Source organism: Cucumis sativus, unplaced genomic scaffold (genome assembly GCF_000004075.3).
Source record: "Cucumis sativus cultivar 9930 unplaced genomic scaffold, Cucumber_9930_V3 scaffold53, whole genome shotgun sequence".
In the NCBI taxonomy this organism is placed as follows: domain Eukaryota; kingdom Viridiplantae; phylum Streptophyta; class Magnoliopsida; order Cucurbitales; family Cucurbitaceae; genus Cucumis; species Cucumis sativus.
In genome coordinates, this window is record NW_022279553.1 from 259,168 (window position 1) to 273,044 (window position 13,877).

The following is a 13,877-nucleotide window of genomic DNA, read 5'->3' on the forward strand; positions in this document are numbered from 1 at the left end:
TGGCTCAAGTCCAAGCCCAACAATCAAATGGGCCCAAGTCCAAGTCTAGCAAGCAAATGAGCCCAAGTTCACCTAAAGCCCATGAAATTTCTCTATAAATAGAGACCATTGCCATTCATTTTAAAAGGGGTCTTTGGTTGAATAAAGATTTGAACCTCTGAAGTACTGAAGAATTGAATATTCAAACTTCTACAAGCTCTCAAGACGTCAAAGTTCATATCAACCTGGAGATCAACAACTTCTGAAAGATGGAAGATTAAACTTTCCTTGGGTTCCATAAGATCGAAGTTCAAATCAACTTGCAACTACAATATCCTAAAGATCGAATATCAAAAAGTTATAAGTTTAACTTGTATTCGAGAGAAAAGCATCAAAGGAGTAAATACTAGAGGTTGTATGCACAATATTCATCAATATATAAAGTTCAATTCCACGAAATACATTTATTCGAAATCTCGTGTGAACAGTGAGAATATGGTTAACCAAGTTTAAATATATAATGCAACAATACAAACGTAGTGACCATAATCACAAAATTTAAACCGAACTCAAAAACAACACATGAACATAAAATAAAAAGCAACATACCAACATTGTTTACTATCGAATAATAGTCCAAAATCAAATCATGGATTGGTCAAACATTATCTTTAGGAGAATATTACAAAGAAAAAAAAAGTATGAAAAAGTGCATTTTATAAAATATTATTATAACTAAACTAAAAGTATTTTATTGAATAACCTAAAAAAACTCATTTTTGTTTAACATTTTTTCTAAAAACTTCTTAAAATAAAAACACAATCGTGTTTTAAAATATATTTTAAAAAATATTTATACGTACAAATTTCTTTTGTTTGTTATATATACTAAAAAATATTTTTATAAAAATCTTCAAGACTAATCGATGACAACGGTCGTCGAAGTTGATTATCGGAAGTTCGTCTCGATGGAGTCACTAGAGATGATGGTGGGAGATTGGCCGACCATGATCATTGAAGATTAGCCTAAACCCAAAAGATAAATAATTTTTTTTGTAATAAAAGTAAACTAACATTTGACTGAACAATTTTCTCTATTCCTTTTGACTTCTTTTGGATTTTTTTTTTTCAAAATAAGAATGGTCACTTTGATTCTCAATTTTGTCGGATTATAAATAATTTATACTCAAACACATATTATATATAACTCGTACTATAATAATTTACCATAAACACAAATTATAATAACTAATATTATAATTTATGTACCCTAAACACGACTATAACAACTTAAACTATAATACTATGCACCAAACTTCTCCTAAAAGAATTTGTTTATATGAATATGATGTCTCTCTAAAGATGAAGAAACAATTTATTTATAGAGAGTGATATTGCAAAAAGTTAGTGAAACTTAGGAGTGAGCATTGACTTTAAAAAAATCAATTCAAACAATCGAAATTAACCAAATCTATTTATTATTTAATATTAAATAAAACAAACACGCTCATACTAATTGTCTCGTTCCTAGATTTGGTCGATTCCTAAACCTTAAGTCTATATTTTCATTCTATAGGTTTTGTTTACAGCACTCGGGTGAAAAAAATGGCGCCCAAGGGAAAGAAAACAATAGCCCTACTAGCGAACAGCGACGAGGACGAAACCTTCTATTACCGGTATCCCCCGCCCCCTCTTTGACACCGTCGCTGCTGTCGTCTTCACATCGCATTTCTCATCGCAATCGCACTCACACTCACACTCTTCCACTAAGTCTGGCGGTGGTTCTGGAGGTTTGGTTCCTTCGAAGTCTACTCTCTATGTTTCCAATTTCGACTATTCACTCACTAATTCCGACCTCTCACACTCTCTTCTCCAACTTTGGTAAGATCGCTCGTGTTACGGTTGAAAGATCGACAGACCGCAAGTCTCGCGGCGTTGCCTTCGTCCAGTTTATTTCTCAGGACGACGCGGTGAAGGCCGCGAAACAGATGCACGGAAGATTTTGAATGGTCGTGTTCTTAAGCTGCTATAGCGACTGATAATGGTCGTGCCGCTGAGTTTATAAGGAAGAGGGTTTATAAGGATAAGAGTAGGTGCTACGAGTGCGGCGCAATTGATGGGCATTTGTCTTATGAATGCCCTAAAAATCAATTGGGGCCAAGGGAGCGACCAGAACCGAAGCGGGTAAGAAGGGGTGGAGTTGGTGCTAGGCACGAGGAGGATTGGGGATCGGATGTTGGAGAAGGGTTTGAGGATGACAATTGGGCCTCGGTGGTGGACGGAGATGCAGACCAGAGACTCCTGACTGGCGGTGAGAACATTGTAGAGAAGAAAAAAGAGAAGAAAGCAAGTTATTTCAGTGACGAGAGCGACGAAGATGATTAACTGAGCCTGTCTCTTTGGGAAGAGTTTGTAAAAGGTGCGTGGTTTTTACTATTGTATTGTTTTTATCTGCCGTTCTATTATATTTTGAACCTCTATTTCTGGTTGATTTTGGTGCATGAATTTTTGGTGGCATTGTTAGATGAGATAAAGCTTACAGAGTTTAGATTTTGGGCTGCCGGGTGCGATAAGTAATAATGAGTTACAGGTATGTAGTCTGCACTTCGTGGTAATGTCAGGAGTAGTCAGGATTGGAATACTAACTCTTAACCTATGGCACTTGCTCTCCACCAATAGGTTAGTAATTGTATTTTTGTACATTTTGGAATTCCCATATCATGATCTCGGCGTTTAATGCCAAGGGCTTGATTTCCCAATGTGCCAAGACTTGTCCAAAGGATTCTTTGATCAAACATTATTGTTATTATTATTCTTTTTGAGGAGACATTTCTTTTATCAGAAACATATAAATAATTTCATTGATGGGATGAAATTACAAAAGAGCACATATGCTGCGAGAGATTACAAAGATTATTCCATTGTGATATAAGAGAAGTAAGATTGTAATAATGAAAGTGTGGGGTGAATTTACACCAAGTGAAGGTTGTATACAAAAGATGATCGAAAAGTGAGTGAAGTCGGATTCCTTATCTTTGAAAGTACGATGGTGGCATTTGTTTCATATGAGCCAAAAGAGAACTCTTCACTAAGATTAGATGAAAAGCAGAGGGTGGGGAACTCCAGAAAACCCAAGGACTTGGAGAAAAATCAATCCAATGACATCAATCGATAATGAGAGTGAAGTCATTACTTAAACCTTTAAAGTGGATACACGTTCACCAATTTTAAGGTTCATACGCTTGTGTTGGATAGTGTTAGGTGGTCTGCTCTCTTCTAGTTAGCATCATAGTTCAACATTTTAACCTAATATATTGTAATCCTCTTCTTCCTACTGACTATTTGTCCATTTAGGCACATTTTCTAATAATTTTGCTTTTAGTTTTGTTTGTTTTCTTCTGTTCAAAACTAGGAAAGAAAAAGTAGTTTTCAAGAACATTTTTATCAATTGTTCAAAGAAGTTTAGTCATAAGTAATTTTCATAAGCATAATTTTGTGAAACAAATTGTTGCCAAATAGAGGCTTAAGTTTTTTTAGCTTTCAACTTGACTTTGTGATCAATCTCTTCATGTTTGAAAGAAGAAGGCATTTGCCACATTTTAGCGAAGAAGGCATTTGCCACATTTTAGCTTTCTCCCTTTACCACTTGTTTTAGTGGAGCTACGTGAGGAAAAGGTGGCCATGTCTCTGAACTTTTTGATTTATCATTCATTATATTTCTTACTTCTAAATCTCTGATGTACCCAGCAAAAAATATTGCTAATATATTTGAATCTATCTATTCTATAACTTATATTCTTGCACTTTCAATGCTTTGATCATAGTCACAAGATGTGTGTGGAAACAACAAAATGCAACCTTAAACATATTGGTTAAAGAATATTCGATATCTGATTTCAACTTTTGATTATCACTGATCATCTATAATTTTGGCTGGATCCATGATCTTCCTAACTCATAGTAGTATATGTTTATCATAACCATACGTCTTACTGTCTTACAACATCTTTGTGGTTTTTGTTATTGTTTTGCTTTGTTTAGCCGTTGGTTTATTTGACTAGTGACTTACATGAGTTTAGTCTACCTTGACATTTCTCATAACACGACCCGTCCTTGTCTTCTGAGCTAAGGATCAGGCTTAGTCAAGTCTACCGTCACATTTCAATTTAATGATCTATTATGTTTGATTTTTCGTGAATTTGTGTTACTTAATGATCTATTTTGTTTCTCGCTTATCAAATAATTGGAATTAGAGGAGATTTGTTTAACATTTGATGAGAATGGTGATGCGTTAAAGATTCGATTTTATTGCCAAGTGTCTTCGTGAGATTATGTCTTTCGGTAGTGTTGAAAGAGCTACTGTTTCTAATTTTGGTTCATTTCTTGTTATGGGAGATTGGTTTAAGATATGGAATAAATGTACTTCATTTCAGGGTAATAATGTTGCAAAGCTTTTTAATATTCCTCCACACAACCATGGTTCCGTGTATCAAGGTTGGAGACCAAAGTTGAGAGGCTAAAGTCGGTAGTACAAGTTGAAGATAGGGAGATTGCAACAGTTACACGAATAGTACAATCTCGAGACTTGTCTAAATTCTATGATTTTTCTCTATTTAACATTGAACAAGGAAGTTCTTTTCCACAGGAAGCCAAAGGTAAGGCTGCTTTTAAAGCTCAAATTGACAAGCTACAGTAGGAAAATGTTGAACTCCAGAGAAGGGTTATTGGCAATCAGGTTATGGTAGTTGGATGCTGTGAGATAGATACTAGTTTCTATGTAATAATTTTAGTACTAATGTTGTTTTCTGTTTGTGTGCAAAGCAAGTAAGAACTCAACAAATACATGAGATGAAGAAGAAAGAAAAGGAGTACATCAAATTGCAGGTGAGAACCTACAGGGTATAGGAATACCTACAGGAAAGCTGGATATGTATGTTGCTGCTGCTGGCATAAACCCTCAAAGAGTATGTTTTTCTTAGACAAGCTCAACGCCCTCCCTTCATCCAATGGTTGTTTATCCAACTTGATTTCAATCAGTTGTGGCTATTGTTTTAATTGTTTATAGGATTGCCTGCATTCAGATTGTTTTATCTTCTCATGTTGGGCTACTTCCAAGAAATTTTTTAAGCGAAGGGTGGATAATAGCTCGCTTGTTTAGTCTAAACTTGGGGGATTTCAAATTTTGCCCAAATTTCAAAATTTTTCAAAAGTTTTTCATTACAATAACGAGCATCATAACTTCTTAGATCTTGCATAAAAGGCATGACTGTCAACCCTTGAGCACTAAGCTCGGGTTTGTGACGTGAGATTCTGAATTTTGAGAATAAGCTTATGTCCTTTTTGTTTTTGCTAAGTTTCAACTAATACACTCGGTATTTATCTTTGTGCTTATGTGATAGATTTGTTATGCACTGTAGTGATGTGGGGTGTTTCCTTATTTTCTGCATCTTAACTACCTTATTTCCTGCATTTTAACTATCTTATTTCCTGCATCTTAAATACCTTATTTTCTGCATCTTAAATACCTTATTTTCTGAATCTTAGTTGGTACTGAAATTTGGTTTGTTTCAGTGAAAGAGGCACTATCAGCATTGACATGTACATGTGATTTTAGGCATGAACCAGGAGAGTGAGAGTTTTAGTGTGCCGTGTTTAGAATTTGCCGATATCTTTTCCCGTTCCAGCAAGTATTCCTGATTGTGGGGGTAACTCTCAAGTCTGCAGTCTTTTCTTCATGAAATTTGTAGATTATCTAAGAATACTAATATCATTTAATGTTGACATTTTTTTAGCAACTTTTCTTAACCCCACTTTTTGAATTTCATTAAGTTTACTCTTGTTTAATTGACAGATTCTTCCAGTAATGCTAGATATTGGTACTAACAACGAGAAGTTACTTAATGATTCTCTTTGTAAGTGAAAGGGAAACCTTCATGTCGTTTATCTCCATATTTTCCATGTAATGTATTGTGCTTATATTGATCTGTTTCTGTTGTCAATGGCGATATATTTGGGTTTTTTGTTGTTGTTGTGGTGGTGGTGTATTTTATTTAAGTCTCTAGTTAATATTTATGCTTACTTAACAGAAAATTTGTTGCTTGAGCTTGCTTCATTTGGTTCTTTTACTTGTTTAAGTCCTCCTCTAACTAATTATACATTTCGTCCTTTTACTTGTTTAAGTCCTCCAAAAAGTATTCATTACTTTAATAAATTCCCTCACCAGCATCATCACCTCTTATTCAACAAACTGTTTTTTCCCAAAAGCAAAAAAGGAAAAAAAAAAAAAAGATAAAGACAATCAAGAACAACCATCAACTACATGAAAAAAAAAAGAGAAGAAAAAGATAGCTACCGAAAAACATTACTACCCATTTTCATTATCATCATCCTCTACTATGCTTTTCCACCTTCTTCTAACCCATTTTTCCATTGCAGGATTTATTGGAGTTGAGGAGTCCCACAATCTTTATGTTCTGTTTGTTTTTCCATCACTTTTTCAAGGCTGTTCAATTGGAGTTCCATCTTCAGGTAATATTAATGTGTTTGTTTCTAAGATAATTTTGTTAAACACTTGTTTTTGTTGTCCCCATCCACCAGCTGTTTGGTGAAATGCCGCATTGAATAATTTTGTGGGTTCTTGGGAAGCGTGTGATCTATGTGTTGTGGAATTTGTATAATTAGTTAGAGTGATTTAGGAAAACTTTTGTATTTGTAGTTGAATAGATAATTCATTCCATATTTAGAGCATGATTAAGAGTTATTTTGAAATTGTTAAAATTACTTCAAAAGATATTTGGATAATTTAAATGACTTTCTATTGTATGTTGATCACGTTTGATAGATCGAAAACTTTTTTCTTCTTCTTCTTCTTTGTTTCTTCCTGCTGCCTATTTGACCTGCAACTTTGAGTGTAGTTGCTTGGCTGTCTAATTGCCACCACTCAAAGTCACTCCTTCGCCTTCTTATCACTCTTAATTTTCTTGACAACAAAGTCAAACTGCTACAGAACAATCGAATTTTCGTTTGATTAATTTTCTATCCACATGAGGCTTTTGTATGTTGATCACCCTTGTTTTCTTTGAAAAGTTTAAAATTCCATACACGATATATTGGGAAACTTTCACATTTCTCGGGACATTAAAAGCTCAAGAGCATTTTGAGCAAAATAAAAATGAAAATCCCTTTTAATTTCCGGCAACACCATATTTGAAGTTCATTGTATTTTCTTCTTCCAACTACAGGTTGACGTGATTGTCTTGACAGATGGAAGTCGTATTCTTGGCCTCGGTGACCTTGGAGTTCAGGGAATAGGAATACCTAGATTGGAGGGAGAAGAGTATCTATCTATTGTTGATGAATTTATGGAAGTCGTGATACATGTTGGCCTAAAGCTATTGTTCAGGTTTATTGGTTAAGATATCAAATTTTTAACTGTGTTCACTGCCAGTAATCAGTATCGTAATCTCGCAATTTGATTTTGAATGATGCCAGTTTGAGGACTTTCAAATGAAATGGGCTTTTGAAACATTACAACGTTATCGTAAGAGGTTCTGCATGTTCAATGATGACATACAAGTGAGTAGTTCATGTTGTATTCATGCAGTTGATAATTACTTAAAAGGACATTCATTTTCGTTTATTTCATTTCATAAAGGGAACTTCTGGTGTTGCTCTCGCTGGACTATTGGGAAATGTGAGAGCTCAAGGGCAGCCATTGAGTGATTTGTTAACCAAAAGATAGTAGTGGTAGGGGCTGGAAGGTATTGTCAGCTGTTTAACTTTAACATTTTCTCCAAATAGCAATACTGCTAACTATTTAGGGATCGTAAGCCTTGTCCTCTTTGTTGAAACAAAAGTGGTTGTTTGAATGAGGAATTACTATTATTACTATTACTATTACGTGAATATAAGAGAAATGAAAACTTTGGAAACTATAGTTCAATCCTTTTGGTTTAACCTTCATTTGTTTCAACATGCTGTTTTTTCTCCTCTTTCAACTTCAGTGTTGGGCTCGGTGTTCTTAACATGGCTATTCAGGCTGTTTTGAGAATGGTAGGGAACAACGATTCTACTGCAAGAAATCGATTTTTTTCTAATAGACAAAGATGTAAGAATCTTTTTCAAACTTTCATTTCTCAATTTATGTCTGTCCAAGTTTTTCCTTCCATGAGAGTTACTGATTTCAGAAACCAATCGGATGGGGTTTGGAATTTGGGTAGCTTTATTATGGGTTAATTTGTATGACGCAGTTTCGTGTGAAAAGTATGAGGCAGTTGAAGAAGTTAAATGACTTGTGGTGGTAGTAATCAGTGTCAAACTCATGTGGTTTTTAACTTACAAAGAAAGAGGAAAAATATCAACTTAGTCCGATGCAGATTAGGGTTTTAAGTCTTCTATCTAATTGTTTGTGTGATAAATGCAGTTACTTTATCAAAAACAAAGAAGAAAAGGAAGGGACCACAAGATTCTTTAGTATTTTAATTTTATTGCATTACATTATATTCAATCTTCATTTTTCTTGGTTGTGCTGCAAATGGTGTTTCTTCTATTATGGATTTGCATTATACAACATTGCCATATTAAGTCATAAAGTTATGAAAATTAGAAACACACCCTTTGTAGGAGAGAACATGATCCTTCCTTTGAAGTAAATTGAGAGAATTTCCTCTACTGCCTCAATTTTAAGGCTTGAGGTTTGAAGAACAAGGATGAATAATCAACGAAAAAGGAATGAAGAGGTTTCTCGTTTAGGGAAAATAGCGATTTTTCGTTTTTCATACTTCCAAAACGACACAAGTATGAACTTATTGTGTATTAAATTGATCGAGAGGCCTTCCAATTGTTTGTTAATCTATAGTTTCTGTCTCTATTTTAATTAACTGCTACATGTAGAAGCCTAACTAACTTAGTTAGAGTTCTATCAAAAAAAGGAAAGAAAAAAAGGAAGAAGAAAGATCATGTTATAATTTTATAGAAATGCCATGCAATTATTTTCTAACTATTAATTTATGTTTCTGTGGTAAATTACTGCTACTAGAAATCTAATTGTGTTCGGTTAGTTAGACTTCATGGGTTTGATTTTTTTTTTTTTTTTTGTTAAAGAGGTTCCATAAGTATACCGATGGTTTTGAAATTTTGATTTGATGCATGTCTGAGAAATTTCAAGGCTAAATTATACAGAATACCCATAAACTTTGTACTTTATATAAAAATACCATTGAAAATACACCCAAAACATAAACTACCAAAAGTGTTAAAATACAGTTAATATAATTATCCTAATTTTATATAAATAAATGAAATTGAGAGAACTTTCTTTGATTTTCAGGAACAAGGATGAATAATCAATGAAAAAGGAATGAAGAGGTTTATCCATGCAAGCTTCAAACCAAAGCCAAGGATGTCGATCCTTCCAGGGGAGTCCAAAGTTCTCCCTTATTTTTCTCCCTTTATTTTGATTTTCAAAAGTTTGCAATTTTTTAAGTGGGGGTGGGCAATTGCTTGCATGTTTAGTCTAAACTTGGAGGTTCAAATTTTGCCCAAATTTCAAAATTTCTAAAAAAAATTTCCTTACAATAATGAGCACTATACCTTCTTAGATTACTTAGATCTTGCATAAAAAGCATGACTAGCAACCCTTGATCACTGAGCTTGGGTTTGTGATGTAAAATTCTGAATGTTGATGAGTATATGTGCTGAAATTTGAGAATAAGCTGCCAGTGTTTTTTGGTTTAAGCCCATTTTTAGCGATATCTTATGGAGATGTGAATGCATGATTGAGAAAATGGTATGTGTGTTGTGAATGCTTGATTGCATGCATATAATAAATAAGTGCATGGATACTTTTCTAGCTTTGTCTTCCTTTGTTTCTTTGCCATGACTTACCTATGATGCGCTTAGTCCAAACCTAGCCTAGATAGAGTTAAAAAAGGATAGGAGGTACTCTTTAGAAATTGAGATGGTTTTAACAAATTTGTCTTGTCAAACATGAGTTTGGAGCCTCTTGTCTAGCCACAATGAACTAAATCCCTTTAGAAAGGGTGGGCATTAACAAATCTTGTTGTCACTTCGAAGGGAGCAGTCAAACTTAGAAACTAAGTGTAGAACCATAGAAAGGTTACCCCATCGGTTATTGTGTGCGTACCAAAGAAAGAAAAGAGAGACTTGCAAATGTAAAACTTAAGACAGCGAGACAATTAAGAGCTAAAAAAAACAAAGAACATATGCATTATACATCAGAAAAATCCCATAAAAAAATGAAGGGAAACTTCACTTTTGGCCTAACCAAAAGCAGACCACCTACTCTTAGCGTTCTAGACATAGCATTGAGTTTGATGAGGGCTTTGAAAATAGGAGGAATCCTCCCCGTTCCACACTAGGGGAAAAACGAGACTTGTCACTCCGAAGGGAGCAGTCAAACTTAGCATTGAGTTCAAGGTATCCTTCTTAGATTCTTGAATCATGACTACATTAGGACTACAATAGTTGATGAATTTTTTAAGTGCACGTTTAGAGGGGTCGTTCAAACTCCTAGTACTCCAGGAGACAACCTTCATAATGACTGGGAGGAGGAAAAGGCAGTTGCACATCTAATTTAAGCCATAATGATTCCACAATCACCGACTATAGACACTAAATCATTAGGCAAATCCAGGGGAATTTTAATAGGGAGAATATCTTCATCATTGAACAAGACATTCAGATCCATCCCATTAATTTCTTGGACTAATTTAGGGTCAACTTCAGTGTTGGGGACTGCCAATTTAACTGATCTCCACAGTAAGTTGATTAAGTTGGGGAACACGAGACAAGGCATCTGCTGCTTTGTTTTCTAGTCCCGGTTTATACACGACATCAAAATTGTAGCCAAGAAGCCTAGCAATCCACCTCTGATGTCGAGGTTGGATAACCCTTTGTTCCAATAAAAGTTTCAATGATCGTTGATCAATTTTCACTACAAACCTCCTGCCCAAAAGATAAGGTCTACAACATTGCACAGCCAAAACTACAGCCATAAATTCCCGTTCATAAACTGGTTTAGCACGACCCCTCATAGCTAATGTCAGGCTAAAATAAGCAATTGGCCGATGATTTTGAATTAAGACAGCATCTACCCCGTATCCAGAAGCATCGGTCTCTATTTCAAATGGTAAGGAAAAATCTGGCAGTGCTAAGATTGGGAGAGTCATCATAGCCATCTTTAAATTCTCAAAAGTTTCAGCAGCTACAACAGTCCATTCATAAGCTCCTTTCTTCAATAATTGAGTCAAAGGAGCAGCCTAATTCATTACAAATCTTCGATAATATCCTGTCAACCCAAGAAATCCACGAACTTCACGGACATTTGTGGGCACGGGCCATTCTTTGATAGATCTAATTTTCTCGGGATCGACCTCTACACCCTTGCCCGAAATTATATGGCCAAGATACTCCACTTTCATTTTGGCAAACCCACACTTGTGCATATTAGCATATAATTTATTCTCTCGCAGCACCTCTAACACCCATTCTAAATGTTGAAGATTTTCATCCAAACTTCTGCTGTAAATTAAAATATCATCAAAAAAGACTAAGACAAACCTGCGTAGGTAAGGTTTAAAGATACTATTCATCAAAGCTTGAAATGTTGATGGTGCATTGGTGAGCCTAAAAGGCATGACAAGAAACTCATAATGCCCCTCGTGAGTTCTAAAAGCTGTTTTCTCCACATCCTTTTTACACATTCTAATTTGATGATATCCCACCTTGAGATCAATCTTCGAAAATATATTAGCCCCATTAAGTCATCAAAAAATTCCTCTACTACTGGAATAGAAAACTTGTTTGGAACGGTCACACTATTCAACGCACGATAATCTACACAAAACCACCAACTACCATTTTTTTTCACCAACAAGACCAGGCTCGAATATGGACTAGTACTAGGTTTTTATGCCAGATGCCATCATTTCATCAACTAATCTTTCCATCTCATCCTTTTGCTGGTATGCATATCTATAAGGTCGAACATTGACTGGATTAGTCCCCTTCTTAAGATGTATATGATCTTCAATGGTACGTTGTGGTGGCAACTCTCCAGGCCAATCAAAAACATCTTCATACTTAGCTAACACGGCTGGAATAGACTCATGAATGGTAGACACTTCATCAACCCCATACAACGCTGCAAATGCCATTCCACCTTCCAAAGATCTACACTCAATCACAAATCCCTAATCAAGTTCTGTCCATGTCTTCATCATGTGCTTCAAACTCACCCTAGCCTTCGTAAGACTCGGATCTCCCCTTAATACAACCTTCTTCCCATTTTGTATGAATGTCAAGGTAAGTTTTCGCCAATCTACTTCAGTTACTCCTAATGTATGTAGCCATTGCATATCAAGAATGACATCCCCCCCCCCCCCCCCAATTCCAATGGCAGAAAATTATCCACAACCTTCCATTCACCCAATAGCAGTTCCACTTGTTTACAAATTCCCTTCCCTTTTACAGCAGATTCAGACCCCAAAATAACCCCATAATCAGAAGTTTCCTGCGACTGCTACAACAATTGAGTTACTAACTTTTCAGATATAAAATTATTGGTCGCGTCGCAATCTATCGATACTACTACTGACCAAGCAGAAACCTGGAATTTTCCATCCGCTGCACGTTTGAAACTTGATTCTCCCATTATCACTTCTCGGTTCTCAATCTTTTGGGCCAACTTCATCATTTGAGCAAGCCCCATAGGTTCCCAACATTCCATGTCTACCTTAATCCATGGTTTCAAACCATTCATAAATGTTTCTTCTAAGACAGCCTTTTGTAGAAAAGGCAATGGTGCTACTGATTTATCAAATAAATTCCAATATTCTTCCACTGTAATTTCTTTCTTGATCTTTAAAAATCTTCCCAGAATTAATCCCTCACGACTCGATCGAAATCAAACAATAAGTCTCTTCTTTAAATCGTCCCAATTAACAAACGGTTCACGATCTTCATGAGATCTATACCAATTCAAAGCTGCTCCATCAAAACTAATAATGGACACAGTCATTTTCTCTGACTCACTCAGTTTGTGTATCTGAAAGTATCTCTCAGCCCTAAAAAACCAAGAATCAGGATCATTTCCCACAAAAACTGGCATTTCAATTTTTTTAAATTTGCTTTGGTCGCCTGCAGAATCTTCACCCTCCAACTTGGTATGTTTTTCCTCAGATTTTCCTCCCATCATCGTCCAATCACTGACATCAACCATGCTGTCAACTCACTTGATGGTCCTTCTAGTACTTCTTCCATCGTTGTCTTCCCTTTGATCATTCCTTCAATATATTTCAACAGTGTTTCTGGTTGCTGTTGTTGCTTCTCAGCCTGTACTCCTAACCTCTCAATACTCTTCGCCAAAGATGACATGTTTTCCTTGATTGTTGGCAGATCATGTAATTCTGCTCGAATGCCGGATATTTCTTGATCTACCATTTCCAACTTTTCCTCAATTCGCTTTTGAGCCATGATATAGAACTTCATAGATTCGATTTCTCCGATACCAAAATGATAGAACACCAAATAGTGTGTTCTACTAATTTATTAATCAGCCAAACATTTACAGAAAACAGGTTCTAACACAGTCTTGAAAACAAAGTACTCGACAATTTGGAAGACAGAAAGCCCTAGAAGAGTGAATATCACGCTTTGGAGAATGCGAAATGGACTATGAACTGTGCAGAAGTTTTGCAAATGAAACCTCCCTTTCTCATACAAATATGATGAGATAAACTGTGAGAGGAAGGTTTCATTTGCAAAACTTCTGCACAGTTCATAGTCCATTTCGCTTTCTCCAAAGCGTGATATTCACTCTTCTAGGGATTTTTGTCTTCCAAATTGTCGAGTATAAATGTTTTTCAATTGGGGAGGCA

The 13,877-nt window shown here is 35.5% G+C and overlaps 1 long non-coding RNA gene across 1 annotated transcript; it reads left to right on the forward strand.

Moving 5' to 3' along the window:
- The first annotated feature begins 1,987 nt into the window (after positions 1 to 1,987).
- Positions 1,988 to 10,228, forward strand: LOC116405989. The gene is made up of 11 exons (XR_004219079.1): positions 1,988 to 2,398; positions 4,413 to 4,549; positions 4,625 to 4,714; positions 4,801 to 4,943; positions 5,551 to 5,684; positions 5,831 to 5,891; positions 6,415 to 6,507; positions 7,221 to 7,381; positions 7,471 to 7,554; positions 7,634 to 7,739; positions 9,308 to 10,228. It is a non-coding gene; the product is annotated as an uncharacterized LOC116405989 (long non-coding RNA).
- Positions 10,229 to 13,877: the final 3,649 nt, after the last annotated feature.